This window comes from Bacillus rossius (genome assembly GCF_032445375.1).
Source record: "Bacillus rossius redtenbacheri isolate Brsri chromosome 9 unlocalized genomic scaffold, Brsri_v3 Brsri_v3_scf9_1, whole genome shotgun sequence".
Taxonomy (NCBI): domain Eukaryota; kingdom Metazoa; phylum Arthropoda; class Insecta; order Phasmatodea; family Bacillidae; genus Bacillus; species Bacillus rossius.
In genome coordinates this window covers 13,990,036-14,005,415 of record NW_026962012.1, presented here as the reverse complement: position 1 = coordinate 14,005,415, position 15,380 = coordinate 13,990,036, and the positions used below count along the sequence as shown (strand labels likewise).

The window sequence follows — 15,380 nt, the reverse complement described above, 5'->3', positions numbered from 1 at the left end:
GTTTATAAAAAACTAATTCTTACTTACTTCATTTAATCTATTACAAATATCTTGTAATATACGTGTATTAGTAGAAGTTAGAAGTCTTTTCAATATCATGTTCATGTTCCAGTCTACTTACTCAACCAAAGTAACATGCAAACCTTAGCTAAACACTGGTAGAGAATTGTTTGTAATAACTGTAATGCTATGCATATACTGACAATGTAAGAAACTTTCAATTTTATTAATTGTTTGCATAAGAATTAATAATTTAAAAAAATCATAGAATAGGCCTTTATAGACTGAAAACCTTTCACGTAGTTTCAAGTAGCGTACATAAAAGTTTTTAAATATATATAATTACCAAATATTGTTGAATATATTTAACATTTTTATACATGTTACAACACACATATAATAAAAAGCCTATATAGGATATAAAAAGACAGACGCCAAATTTTAGCATTTTGTATTTCTTTTCTCTGTGTGAATAAAATAACAGTTCTTAACGTAGTTGCTAATACATACTGTACTATATTTCTTAAAAAAATACGAAAACCCCTGACATTGTCACCATAACAATGATAAATTTGCAAAATAATTAAGGTACGTCTTTTAATGCTACGAAGCACACTTTTAAGAGAAATGTTTTAAACTTATGTTGGGATTTATCTAATATCTTAAAAGCATTGTGAAACCGTTCCTTTGAGGGAAACCTTAATATACCGAACACCATATCATCCTTTAATCGAGTTAGATTTTCGCTTCTTAAGACCCATTTGTCTTCAAAATGCACTGTACACAATGCATGGTTCGGAGACGCAGTCCAATTTTTCCGCTTTGTCGCTTTTTCCCAGATCTGTCGTTGATCGTCACGTTTTGGAAATCTATGAAAAAAGTAAAGAATTATACTTACAACTGAAACAACTTCTCTTTGTTAAATAGTTTTCTTAGGTTTTTCGAAAAGTTCGAAGATTAGTTACTTCCGTTTAAAAAATTTGCCACTTTTTTCTGATGCTTCAAAAGTTTTGGGAATTAATTTAGTTAACAAATGAAAAAAAAAAATCTTTAATACTTGTGAAAAGCAACGCTATCCGGCTTGGAATTCCATCGATTTCTTCAGCCATATGCGCTACAGGAAATCACCATTGTAGCCGCACACCAGCGCCACTCAAACCTCAAGGACAAGTGGGCTGGGGCTGCGTTTGCAGTAGAAATACGCTCTCTTCCTCTTTCTTTTCAACCCTTCTTCGCAACCGGCTGGCTTCGCTCTCGCCCTACACATGTCCACTCCAGATCTTCTTACATGCTCCTTGGGTTCAACCTGAGCCGCACGCCGCCACGTGGAGCCCGCTCAAGGCTGCTCCAGCGATCACCGCCTGCACCAACGGCCCTCGAGTGGGGATAGCGCGACGTACACTCTAAGAAACAATGAAATTGCGCAAGAGAACAAGAATGCTGTGTCATTTCTACATTTCCCTGCTGTCGCCTCTATCGGTTCCGCCACCACGTACCTACACTAATTTATAGTCTTAGAAAAATCAATAGTAAAAAAATATATGACTTATTACAATTAAATATATTATACAAAATAGAGATGGGTATGTTAACAAGCCTGGTAGAATCAATCTGGCAACAGCGACTGCCATTTGCTCCGTGCTGCAGTCTGTGCGTACAGAATACATAAAAAAATATGCAAGTCATGGGGACTGTCAACAGAAGTGAAAACTTAAAACTTTGTTTTTAAATGTGTAATATGACATCATTTCTACAGAAAATGTACGTAAGAAAATTATTTTGGTATTATATCAGTACGATGTCAGCATGATATAATTTATTCTCGTTTTTTAGTCACAACAGATGTCAGTGGTATGTAAAAATTACGTAAAAATTCATTACCTGGCTATGACTTACCAGTGATGTCAGACCTATGCCATGTATTCACGTGGTCAAATTAACTTCACTTACTGCTACTACAGCATGTCGGTGATGCGAACTCTCAAGATTTTACCCATCCACAAAAGAGTCCAACACGCACATGATGCAGTCGAGTATATACAATGTATTAGTGTATATATGCGTATACAGTCTGGCGCAACACGTCACTAGCATGTCGGTGACGTGGACCCATACGTTTTGCCCCTACCAAAAATCGCTCAACGCGGCTAAAGAAGATTTCACTTCAAAAACCAAACGCTGCTGTCATTCAGGGCTATGAAACTTTTGTTAAAGAACAATATGCAAATGTTCCATGGGACAGGCTTTCGGTGCTGCTCCTTGAATCCGTCAGTCATTAATAAAAAATTGGTTGTCTGTAAAGTCGGTTTACAGACGATAGTTTAACGTGACAACGTCATAACAAAACATTTATGAAATGATTGATCCAGAAGAAAAGGAAATATCATATTCGGCCTGAGACTGAGCCGTAATAGGTTTTTGCAACCAAACCATTTAGGCATTAAAAATATTATATTCTTTGAGGAAGAAATTTTTTTTAATTTTTCTATCTTTTGTATGATAAAATCTACCTCTGCATACTTTTATGAATAATATTGAATCAATTTTATCGAATTATCACTTTTTTGTATGGATACAAAGGAGTGAAATGAAATGTACAATTTAATTAATAAATTTACTTTTATTTGCATTCATTAATTCAAATATATTTATTCCGTAGTGGGACATCCGTAGTGGGACAATTTCGTGCGTGCAGCCAGCGTTCATCGATTTATTAGACGTTGTCACGTCAAAAAAAAGGCACTTCTGTTTATGTACGTGGGTTATAAGTTTTTTTTACTTTTTTATTTTATACAGTAAACTATTTGGTAATTAACAGGTATATAAATTATCACAATTTACATAGTTACGTGGCTTTTGCCACAGAAAATATATTTCGCAGCAAAACAGTCAGAGTTAATTATATATAATTATAAATATTACATTTAAGCTCAAGTACCCAGAATTTCCCAGACTTTATACATTGTAAAAAATCTTTATTCAGAGTGACTATAATATAAAAATGTAATGTTTTCCAGACGATCTCGGCAACCCAACGACACTGTGACGCACAGGCAAATCCAGCGATCAAACTGAACATGTTTTATGTACAACACGAAGGAGACGGGAACGACAAACACCGCAGGCTTGCTTCCTAAGGCACGACATTGATCCCCGTCATCACGCACAGACAGACCTCTACAAAGTATTTGGTTGAAGTTAACTCTGGTTGGCAAGTGGTTAGTAAAACAAGCCTCAACAGTATAGCGGAGTGTGTTCAACTTGAGAGGAACTCACAAGAAAGTACCGAAAAATTTCACTGTCGCGAGTACATATTGTTAAACGAAATGTTAACAACACATCAACAAGGAAATAGCCTTAAAACATTATTATAGCAGAGGCATGAGTTGCTATTCAGAAGGGAAAGGGGGGCTGGAGGTCGTTCTCAGGTTGACTTCAACTATTAACACGACAAAAAAAATTGTGCACACCGAATTCCTACAATCTTTCATTGTTACCCTCTCACTAGACAACGGCTGTCGAAGGACGCCAATAACCGCACCGGGCGGTGAGAGCTAGCCGGAAACCACCCAATGACGGGGCGTGTCCTATGGCCTCGGAGTCGGCGCAGGAACGGCCTTGTCTTGGCACGGCAGCGCTCGACACGTCGCCACGTTTTTACGAACATTCATTTTACTTTTTGTCGTAAATTTTTCTGCAATCCACCATACGGGTGTGATAAAAAATATTTTTTTAGAGAAATGATCTGTTATTATGTAGCTATAATTTCGGGAAAAAATTCCCAAAATTCATTAAATATATTTGCAATTAATATACTGACAGATTAAATTATTTCCTGTCTTGGTTTGATCCTTGGTCAATAATGTAATTTTAAAAAATACAGGTTCGAGAAGTAAAACACGACAAAAGTACAAATTATAGATTTATTAATGTAATTTCTACTCTATTGCAGAAATACTTGCAAAAGATAACAGGCTAATAAACATTTAGTTCTGCGTTGGCGTGAAATGACTAATTCTTAGCTCCAATCGGTTTACTACATTTAATCTCTCCCATGTTTGTTTAGGAAACGGTTGAAACTCCCAAGAAATCTGGCTCAATTCCCGTTCAGTGTAAGAGGAAGTTATGTCCATTAGGCAGACCAATTATGCTAAGTAACATGAACAAATAACGTTTTTAGTGCGTAGTTTACTGGGTAGTTTTAACGTGCTACTTCTGCAGAAATATGTGGAACGAAAGGGAAAATTCAGGAAACAAATTTAACCAATGTAAATCTGGTGATTCTGAACTACTTAACAATGCCGTCTTATCGGTTTGCGGCCAGTAACCTTTCTCTGCCTCCAGTCTCAACACGCACAACGGATTTTCGGTGCGTACTAATGAATGCAACATTGCAAAGTGGGCAAGTTCAGACCACACCAAGATCTTTCGTCTGGAGATCACTCAGAAAGGATTATTGTGAACAGCTTATTTTCAGATTTTGATTTTCTACCTTCCAAAATTCCAGAAGTGGAAAATACGTCAACCAGTCAAGAAAATGGAATACATGCCACAGTCCAGTTCAGCGCAAACCAATGTGAGACCAACACGAGGTCACGCGGACTAGTCAAGCCTTTGACAGTTTTGGAAAAATCTCACCTCTGCCAGGAGGCAGGCAATTTAGGATTCAAAACAGTAACAGGAGGAAGGTGAAATTCTCGCTTAAACTCAATTTAAAGAAGCTTTGCAGGATAAGCACAATGAGACAGTTGAGAATGAAAACAAGAAAGCGTCATAAATACAAGAAATCAATCAAATTTGATGCCTGCGCAACAACATCATAAGCTAGTGTACAGGAAACTGTCTGCATATTGTGTGGGGAAAGTTTTGAAGATGATTGGATCCAATGTTGTGTGTGTAAGAATGCGTCAATGGAAACTATGCAAGTTGTGTATGTCCTTCCTGGTTTAATAAATTTAAGTGGTATATAATTCACTTCTGAAGCCGATCAACCACTACAAGTATGCACTAGTCCTGGAAATCAAATCCATATTAATATCATATACATGGGCGTAGATCCCGGAGGGGGCCGTGGGCCGCCGCCCCTCCCTGGTAAGTATCTAAAAAGCCTCTCACTGAGGGGGCCCTGTTTCCATTTTCAAAAGCGTGACTGTGATACTGACAGATGTCAAAACTATTTCTTAGGCTATAGAAAAATTTCTGTAAATTACAAAGTTTTTTGCTTATTGCATGCATATAAGCCTAAATAAGGGAGTATACCACATATAAACCCCGCATCCAGAGAGGACGTGTCGGTTAACCCCACGTGCAAAACCCTCGGGCCATCCCCCACCACTGGAAATTTCCTTGGGGGGGGGGGGGAACCTTGCGAATCCTACAGATTGGCGCCTCTGTATGTGTATGTGTGTGTGGTGTGAGTGTGTAGTATAAGAATGATCCTTAAAAAGTTATGTTTAATAAAAATCTGGTAATCGATAATTATACATCCGAAAAGTGATTAACTTAATTGCAACATTCGACACTGTTAATCCAATATTATGCACAAATTATTTTTTATTTTAATTTTTGATTGAACTAAACTCTCTTTGACTTGACTGGCCAGTGAGTTTGACAAATGATGAATAATTTAACTAGCTTCAACCGATTTACAAGCTACTGGCTTACTTAATAGTTTAAAGACTCTTTAGCTCGAGCTGTAATCTGTACCTCTGAATTTGCAATAATTTAATATTATTCACTCAACGTTAGATAGAAGTTACTCGACGACAGTCGACAAGAACATACAAAATACTGTCGTGTCCGGATGCCGCTGTGACCAGGCTTCCACGCGACCAAGCGGTGGGTTCTAACACCGAGCGGAATACTAGCCGTTACCCGAATTTAAGAGGAAAGGAGTCCCAACGAAGGAACTCTAGCAGAAGGTTTGCAGGTTGCTCTTTTAGTATTAACTCCATCTGTTTCACTACACAGTCCTTACAAACATGACACTTCTACATCCTGCGAGAGCCTGACATCCAGTCCAGACATAAAAGTCCTGGTGTGCAAGCAAAAGCAGGCATCCTACCAGTGCCCGAGGTCAAGTCCTCTCCGCTGGTGCGTCCACCGGTGTTACTCAGAAGATCACGCCCAACCAAAGTTCAGACAAGTCACATGCTCGGACCACTAGGCACTTTGGCTTTGATAGGTTCCACAGTTCCAGGGGCACATACACAGATACAAGCCATTCGTTTGAACAGCGCGTCGAGTGAAGTAAACTTGTTTATGTACACGGCTGCTGATACACCAGTCCTTGACGTCAGCACATTTGTCCACAATGTCTCTACAAACATTTTATACGCATCAGCAAAGCCAACTGCGTACATGCCATTCCAAATTAATAACTACCTTTGTTCGCATTTCTAACTAAAGGACACTAGACTTATTTGAAATAAATACATGTTATTTCACTAATCTCTAAAATAAAACAGTTAAGATTCATTAACTATTCCCCAGTTGTGTCCGTCCGATTATTCTAACGTGGAATCGCGGACACAACAATCCTATTATGATCTAAATATTACTTGGTTGGCTGATGTCTGATTCAGGACAATCCTCGGGTTCTTTGGCTTCAATTGGGTTCTCACACTTTGGTCCCTCACGGTTGGACGATACGTTATCAACAGATCTGGACACGACGTCGTGTTCTGTGAGATGCCACGAAGCAAACGGACGTTCAAGGTATTTCGGGCCACCAGGTTACGACGGACAGTTCGGGTCCCCTCGCTCAAGACTCACGCTCGAATGATGGTTAAGTGTCAGAACAGTTTATTACACGTTTGGTTACATTGTAGACTCTTTTATTTCTGTAATATTTCTTAACACTTATTTTCTTCCTTATTTCAATAAATAATAATTTTGCGAAACAACATTTTTTTCTTTTTTATTACTCTTTGTAAAGCTTTGTCATCAAAATGTGCTGTGCACCCCAATCATGTGACTTGGTAAGAAAAAATATTCATAAATTAAATGATGACTTAGGCAAATAAATAAAAATATAAGATATATGGGTACCCTTATAAATTGTTGGAGTTTATAGGTGTGATGTGTTTTTAACTTTGAAATACAGTGTTTAATTTTTTTAGGGTATAATTGTGTTGGAAATTCTGTTAAATAGAAAAACCATTTATTGATTTATATCATAAATTTATGATATTTATAGAGTCATTATAAATTAACTTAAAACCCACGGCTTCACTCGCGCAATTTCAGAGTAGTGCTAACATATTTCCATTTAAAGAAAGTATGTAATTAACTGAAACATTTTTAATAAATAAATAGACAATAAATTTTTCAGGTGCATAAAATATTCATTTCATAACAAAACTGTCTAGGAATAAAAAAAAATCATAGTGGATATGGAAAGGCCTTTAAAATTGTTGGTATACAGATCAAGTATCAGATTTTTAAATTTCGGTATTAGAGTGTTCGAGTATGTATTTTACCTTGATAAAATTACACTTAACTACTTTTCATTTAATGAGGTAAACAATTTTAAAAAAATTGTTAAACACGGAACCTATTTCATTTAACTAAGTTTATGCCATCGCTTACAATAATACTTTCAATTACTATGATTAATGCTATCCTTAAAAAAATTAAATAATTTTACATTATTACAAATATCTCCTATTATTTAAGGATATTTGATAAAATCGCATTTTCATTTGAAATAAAGAGTAGAGATATTTAATTTACTATCCTACGTATTATTTGATTCTTAGTTTGCTTAGTATTACTTAAATAAAAAAAACAAATTTGCTAGCCATCTCTTCTCACTCGAATGCCAATGTAAAATTTTATAATTAAGTAAATATGGCAATATCCATTAACCAAACAAAATCTTAAATAATCATTTTATTCTGCCACACAGGAAAATTACAAAATAAATATAATAAACTTTTATTTCAACTAAGTTTTAGTTTATCTTGCCAATACTGATTTAATGGTTTACATAACTTTTTTATTTATTAAATAATATTAATCCATGTTTAAAAAAAAGAAATATTATATTTCGGAGACGTTGAATAAGAGAAGGAATCTGAAGGTATGTTTATAATTTCCAATATCTTAAATTAAGTTTGATTTTATCACAGGTTATTTTTTAAAGTTATACCCATATTTTCAATATTTCACCTTTTATTAAGTAGAACTTCAGCAAATTGTTAAAAAAATTGTTAGATTTTCCATTTTTATAAACTATACCACATAACTTACAGCCTGCCTGCCCTATCAGCTTCAGAGATACGACTATTATGATAAAAAAATTTGTACCGCCTTTTCACCCCTTTCGCGGTTGAATATTTAAAAATCTTGAAGGTTAAAACATATGAAATCATTATTTTGTACGTTATTTTTGCTCGGTTTCTTCCCTTCATCTTAATTTGCTTGACTAAATGATTTATTACTACAAAAACTAACGTACTCCCGTTTCACTGCTTTTGGGCTTTTATGGCTATAGATATGAATTTTTATGATAAAACATAACCTTGCATTGTGGACGGTTGATTTGGTTAGGATAGCTACATTAAAGATACGGGAAAAAAAACATGAACTTGTGGGAACTTCGGGTTCTGGCTCTCTCGTCTGTGAAAAGAAGGCTTCCCTTTATGTCAGGCCAGCGAGGCCATAGAGACGGTAGCTCTAGATGACACAGTTCACGGATATCGTGGGAGGGGGGGGCGGGGGAAGTACATTCCCAACTCAGCAATTGCCCGAAATGACTTCGAGATCCAGCACGGCTGGGAGAATGGAACCCATGACATCTGGCGAGCGAGTGTCCACCACTGCTTCATCTCGCTCCTTCTCAAAGTAAATGTTCGTTAATTTGCCGTAGCAAACATTCACCCACAGTCGGTTTCGAAATAGCTACGAATCAAATCAACGAGCAAGTCATGCGTGTACTTGAGTGCGTCTGTTGCGGTTGCACAATCTCGTGTAAGGCTGGGTTCTTGTTGCGGTTGCACAATCTCGCGTAAGGCTGGGTTCTTAATCAGTTAAACACAAGCGAGTGTTATCACTCCGTGAATGACACAGCAGGCCATGCGCACGACTTGTGCGAAGTCGGTTCACAATTGAAATCTTACTGTTATTTTCAACCAATGAAAGTTCGCGATGTATCCAACATCTGTTCAGCAGTGTTAGTAACCAACTATACTAAGTACCAAATCGTTATCCCGTAGTATCTGACCAACAATTTTTGAGCACAGTTTTTTCAACATATAAAGAAGATAGGGTTGGTTATATAAAAAAATTTTGTTAACCATTTTAACCAAAACACGTTTATTTTATTTACAATTTTTGCTTGTGACTTATAATCATAGCATTAATTTATATTTAAAGCAGGCATTACACCTGAGCATTGAATATCGCGGAAATTTCTTGCCACAGTATGATAGGTAAAAATAAACAAATTCTCTAGTCCCACCAAAATGGCTTTCATCTCAACTCTCATTGGTCGTTGCACCATGCGTCCGTAACATAATAAAATATATTCATTTCCCTTCTATGTGCACGACCTGTCTCCCATGCACATCACCGTCCTATGCGCTATTGTGAATCAGTAGGTTGGAAAACATGGCGGTGGGTCAAACCTCTTGCGTACGACCTACTGTTACTGTTATTTCTTCAACTGTGCATCCGCGTGATGCTCTCAGATTCGAACGGGTCGTTACCACAACGCCGAAATACCACAACGTCGTCGTACAAAAACGCCTAATACCATAACGCCGAATGCCAAATTGACCGCAAAACCGACAGCTAGAAAACTGCTGTGTACCACAACGCTGAAATACAGTAACGCCGAAAAATGTCGCTGAGGGGAGGGGGGGGGCACAGGAGCAAAATGATAAACAACTGAATGAATTTGTGTGCTAACCTTACCTAACCTAACCTTTGTGGCAGTCCTGCAATGACATTTTTCGGTGTTAATGTATTTCGGCGTTGTGGTACACAGCAGTTTTCTAGTGGTCGGCGTTGTAGTCAATTTGGCATTCGGCGTTATGGTTTTCGGCGTTATTGTACGTTCGGCGTTGTGGTGCGTCCCCGATTCGAACACGCGCACAGCCACGGGGCCGGCATCGCTGGGCGCGAGGCCGCGTGACCGCAGTCCCTCGACCTTGACGCGCTCTCTTCCAGTGTTGCCAGCTCGACGACATCGAAGCCGAGAGACTGCATCGCCATCCAGCAGCTTCACTCCAGCAAAGACAGTGCCTGTCCTGAACATTTCTCGTCTTGGACTAGTCGGAGCTCCTGCACTCATACACACTATTTCATTCCGACGCGGCACTGCCCATAAAAAAAATTGGTTGTCTGTAAAGTCGGTTTCGGGACGATAGTTTGTGACGTCATAACAAAACATTGATGAAATGATTGCATACTTTATTAATAAAATTAAATCAATTTTATTTTAATAATAAAAGAATAAATACTTGAAGTTATACTAGTAATTAGATTTTTAAAATGCAAGAACAATTAACATTTATTGCCGAATTTGTTGTTGTAATAAGCAATGAAAACAACATTAACTTTTCACTTCACTTTATAAACAGTCGGGTGGAAGATATATAGATGCGGCGCAAGCGTACAATGAGCGGTAACGGGACACTTTTTCGTGCGTGCAGCCGGCGTTCATCGATTTATTAGACGTTGTCACATCAAAACAAAACAGTTCCTTCCTGAGTAGCCATTAACAAAGATAATGCAAGGTGGTACGGACAGTAATATCGTTAGCAATAGAAAGGAGCCTGCTACATATTTTTAGACTATTAATAAATATATCGTCGTTATTAGATTTATTTTAATTTTATAATACATAATATATCTGTAGTTATTTAAATTTTTCTTAGCACTTAGTGGTGTTAATTCTGCAATTATCAAGATATGATAATGACAATACACCTATATAAGGTGCTAACTGCATTAGAACGCTTTGTTACGTAAAAAAAATATCGTATTATTCGACGATTGAGATTGGTACTACATCTAGTAAGATTATGGGAATGGAAACCGTCTGCAAAAAAAATTAACGCTGCAAACATGCGCATTGCCTTTCCTTTTCTTTTATGACGTAAGTCATAAAAGCTTCAAAAAAATGTAATATGTAGTCTACTTATATAAACTGTATACAAGGTAGTGGGAAGTGACCCACCGATCACTTCTTGTGTTCAAAACATTTAAGCATGCAGGTATAATGCAATTATGTCAACAAAATCATTTCCTTCACAGTACTTTCTCATATGACGATACATTATTGGATGTATTATTTATAGTTCAAAATAATTTTACACTTTCCGTGTAACAAGTTAGCATCTTTTTTTAATTTTTCACTTTTAAGTAATTTTTCCGATCAAAGAGTAGTAGAAATAAGCTAGTTACACAGCTTGTTTCATTTTATTTTTTTTGTCACCAAGCTTAATACTAATCTAAGCCGTCACCTCTACATTGCATGTACGACATTACTGTATATTCTCGTAACTTCCCCAGCGCCACCGCCCATGTGTGGTGGGGCGTGAGACTCCGGGAGCGACATTTACGCATATTTGTTGTCCGTGGCTGATCCCTTCTCTTGTCAAAGTCGTTTCGTTTCAAAAAGCACTTACGCGACTGTGCCTAAGGGCAAGGGCGAAAAAGACCATTTATGGAAGGGAAAAGGGGGGAAAAGACACTAAATTGCCTATCACATCATGAGCACAATGTTCACGTCCAGCTTAAATATGTAGTCTATTTATATACACACACATATGTTTGTGTGTGTAGATATGTATGATATTTCTTCCATGTAACTACCGGCTTTGCTAAACACTAAGTGCAGAAAATGTGCCCTGAGCACGGCCCTGTGAAACACGGGAGAGCCGTGTAGTTGGAACTGCCCGGTGGGAGCAGTCGTACCAACGCCGCTTGCGCTGATCGACCTGCGCCGCGGGGTCAGCGGCCGGCGAACAACCGGTTTCAACCAGGCGATGCCATAGTCAGTCACGCAACTTGTCTCAAAGCTTGACAGTTCTCCGATCGCTTGGAGCAGGCTCGAATGGTTCCCTAGCCCGATGCGGAGTCGACGTGGTGAGCGACGACACAGCTCCGGTGCTAGCCCGGACAGCTAGCAGAGGTTGGATAGGCCTCCACTGGACCACGGGTTCACTGGGTCCCAGCGTGATGTGGGAGATCGGGGAAGGCGCCAGCAGTGCTGATAAAGTCTTAGGGCTCAGGACACAGCCAACTGTCTGGTCAGCTGAGTGCGGTAAAGTAACCGAGACGTTGACTATGCTGGGTTGGTGGCTCCAGCCACTGGACATTGCCGAAACCATACCCTCCCAACCAACAAAAGGAAGCGATCCCTAACAGTTCTGGTTTTCCTTCAAACTCTGGAATGTTATAAAAAGCGAACTGGAACGCCACTCCCACCCTACCCCATTAGGGCGCACATGTGGGAGGGGAACGCGAGAATGCCGGCCGTAAGGTCGGAATAATCTGTAGTAGTGCCAGAGGTCCACCTGTACTTCCGCCACTGTTGATCTGTCAGCAGTGGTAGGCGGTGTTCGTGAACAAACATTACGCGTCGCTTTTTAAGTGACCGTTGGGTATTTGCGGGGACGCACCACAGCGCCGAAATACCACAACGCCGAACGTACAATAACCCCGAAAACCATAACGCCTAATGCCAAACTGACTACAACGCCGACAGCTAGAAAACTGCTGTGTACCACAACGCCGAAATACATTAACGCCGAAAAATGACATTGAAGGACTGCCACAAAGGTTAGGTTAGGTAAGGTTAGCACACAAATTCATTCAATTGTTTTTCATTTTGCTCCTGTGGCCCCCCCTCCCCGCAGCAACATTTTTCGGCGTTACTGTATTTCGGCGTTGTGGTATACAGCAGTTTTCTAGCTGTCGGCGTTGCGGTCAATTTGGCATTCGGCGTTATGGTATTCGGCATTATTGTACGTTCGGCGTTGTGGTATTTCGGCGTTGTGGTAACGACCCGGTAATTGCTACCACTGGCACAGTGGCGGATGCGCGCTGATAAGGGGGATATCCGCCCAAGTTACGAAACAATTAGCTAAATTTTACTGTCTGAGAAGCCACATGCTTACAGCTACCACTGTAGGTCCATAGCAATCTAAGTTCTCTTCTAATATATGTGTTCGAATACTATTTTTTTTTTCGTTTTCTCAAATCCACCCCAAAAATATTTCTTTACCTACGATTTGTAACTGTTGAAATCGAGACAAGTTGCACATGCAGACTATATCAGCGACACGTCGGCGGGACTCTTGCAACTTTCATTCCCGTGACGGGCTAGCAAGCACGTGACGTCACCGCCTAGATGTACAGAGTACATTTTATATTAGTTTACTCTCAACGCCGCTTTTCGTGACTTTCAGTTTCTTCTTGTATTGAAGAACTGCACTTGCATTGAATAGTGCACTTATATTGTATACGTAATCACCCATACATTTACTAACAAATATTTTCATATCGACTTCAGAATACAAAGTAATTACCTTATAAATTTTTATGTAATTTAAAAAAAACGATTAACAATCTTGTATATGTTACAATGCTTTTATTTTACAATGGTATGCATTAAAGTCAGTCCTTGGATAATATATAAAGGTAAAAACACTGTTTCTCAACCTCCCCCAGACCCAATAACTTTGTTAGTAACTATTTCCCGGACAGGTTTCACAGTTTTTTTGTGCCACTTCTTTTCATGCCAATTACCACAGTCATGATATAGTATAAAGCTCAATTTTAGTTACCAACACGCATTTACAGTGGTTCATCATTACTATGACCAACGATATGCAAAATATATTTATGTGTATAGTTTTAGTGTTAAATACAGCGTATAAAACAATTCCTGCAAATAAATCATTTCCACTGTTCCATAACAGCATTGCCAGTGTATTACTGTAACTTCTCCAATGAACCCATGTTCAAGGATCTTGCCTCAGTTCAGCACTTGTGCAATAAACACACTCCCGGCTCAAAAATTGCATTGACTAGCAACACGCAGTTAAAGCAGCTGAAGAGCCATTGTCACAACTTGTGCCTACGTGCGCAGCTAAATATTTTCTTTTTAACGTTTGATTTAGTGACAACAGCATATTTTAGTTGAATAATTTTCAAGAGCCGTTCCCGCTGGTATGAAAACCTTGACAAATTGTGACAATGCTCCGATTCACGTTTTTGTAGGAAAGAACTGGAAATATTGTAGGTGTCACGGGCTCGTTTCATAAACGTGATGGTTTGTATCGATCACTTCACTGCCGCAGAAATATTAGTTTTGAAAAGTTGTGCAACACATAGCAATAGTAGATAAATATTTTATGTGCAAGTCATGCGAACTGGCTTCAGATATTTTGTACGTGCGAGATAAACAGTGGCGTTAAAATGTTAGGGTTGACTGAACTGTGCCCCCAAGACCCTTTCGAGTTTACCTAATAAGGTAGCCTACCTACCTCATAAATGACAGTGTTATTTTGTTAAACGAATCCGTTGTAATTTAAAGCTAAAATGAGAAAACCATAATAATAATTTTAAAATATTCTTAATAGTATCCGTGATTATATATCATTCATATCGTAAGAAAATTATTATAATTAACTAAACTTATTTGGAGCTTTATTGTCGTATGGCATTCACTGATCTCTTAATGGTTTTCATAATGGTATAGAATCTTCGCCAAATGAGAGAAACTAACCACACTTTCTCAATCCTAAGACAATGTTATTCAGATAACGTTAATGAACTTGAGACTCGTCTGTGTGAATCAGCTCAGTTGGCGTGAGTGCCGGGCCTACCTGGGGCGTGGTCGCGTGGTCTGGCTGGCTGCGGTGTTACCGGCTCGGAGCGCTGCGGTCGACTGGCGCGCACTGGCGGCGACAGCTGGTATATACACGCGCGGCCCTGCACGGTGTCTCGTTGGAGCGCCTCTCACGGGAAGCCTTCTTTTCACAGACGAGAGAGCCACACCCGAAGTTCCCCGAAGTTCATGCTCGCTTGCTATCCTAACCAAATCAACCGTCCGCAATGTTTTAAAGTATTTATAATGTAGCTAACCCAACCTAATTGACCATTAGTATCCTTTTATCAACACCGCCATATTTATTTACAATGAACAAAAAAAAACCGAAGATGCACGATCGGGCGTTTGGTTCTCTCGTCTGTGAAAAGAAGGCTTCCCGGCTCGCACAGCTCCACACCCGAGTTTAACTAGGTCACTTGACATTTCAGCAAACTTACAAGCCTCTAATGCTCACTACATCACACCGGTTAGCCGAACAAACTGGTGGGGAGCTTGCCTCCCCAGCCGACGACAGGCACACGTAAATTCCCTT

The 15,380-nt window shown here is 38.9% G+C and overlaps 1 protein-coding gene across 1 annotated transcript in view; it reads right to left on the bottom strand.

Annotated features, from left to right (window-relative positions):
• LOC134542717 (uncharacterized) overlaps positions 1-14,949 on the bottom strand; it is an 80,853-nt gene extending 65,904 nt beyond the window's left edge. Inside the window, exon 1 of the mRNA XM_063387191.1 lies at positions 14,844-14,949. The gene's annotated coding sequence lies outside the window, so the exon portion shown is untranslated. The remainder of the gene's footprint in view (positions 1-14,843) is intronic.
• Between the last annotated feature and the right edge of the window lie 431 nt (positions 14,950-15,380).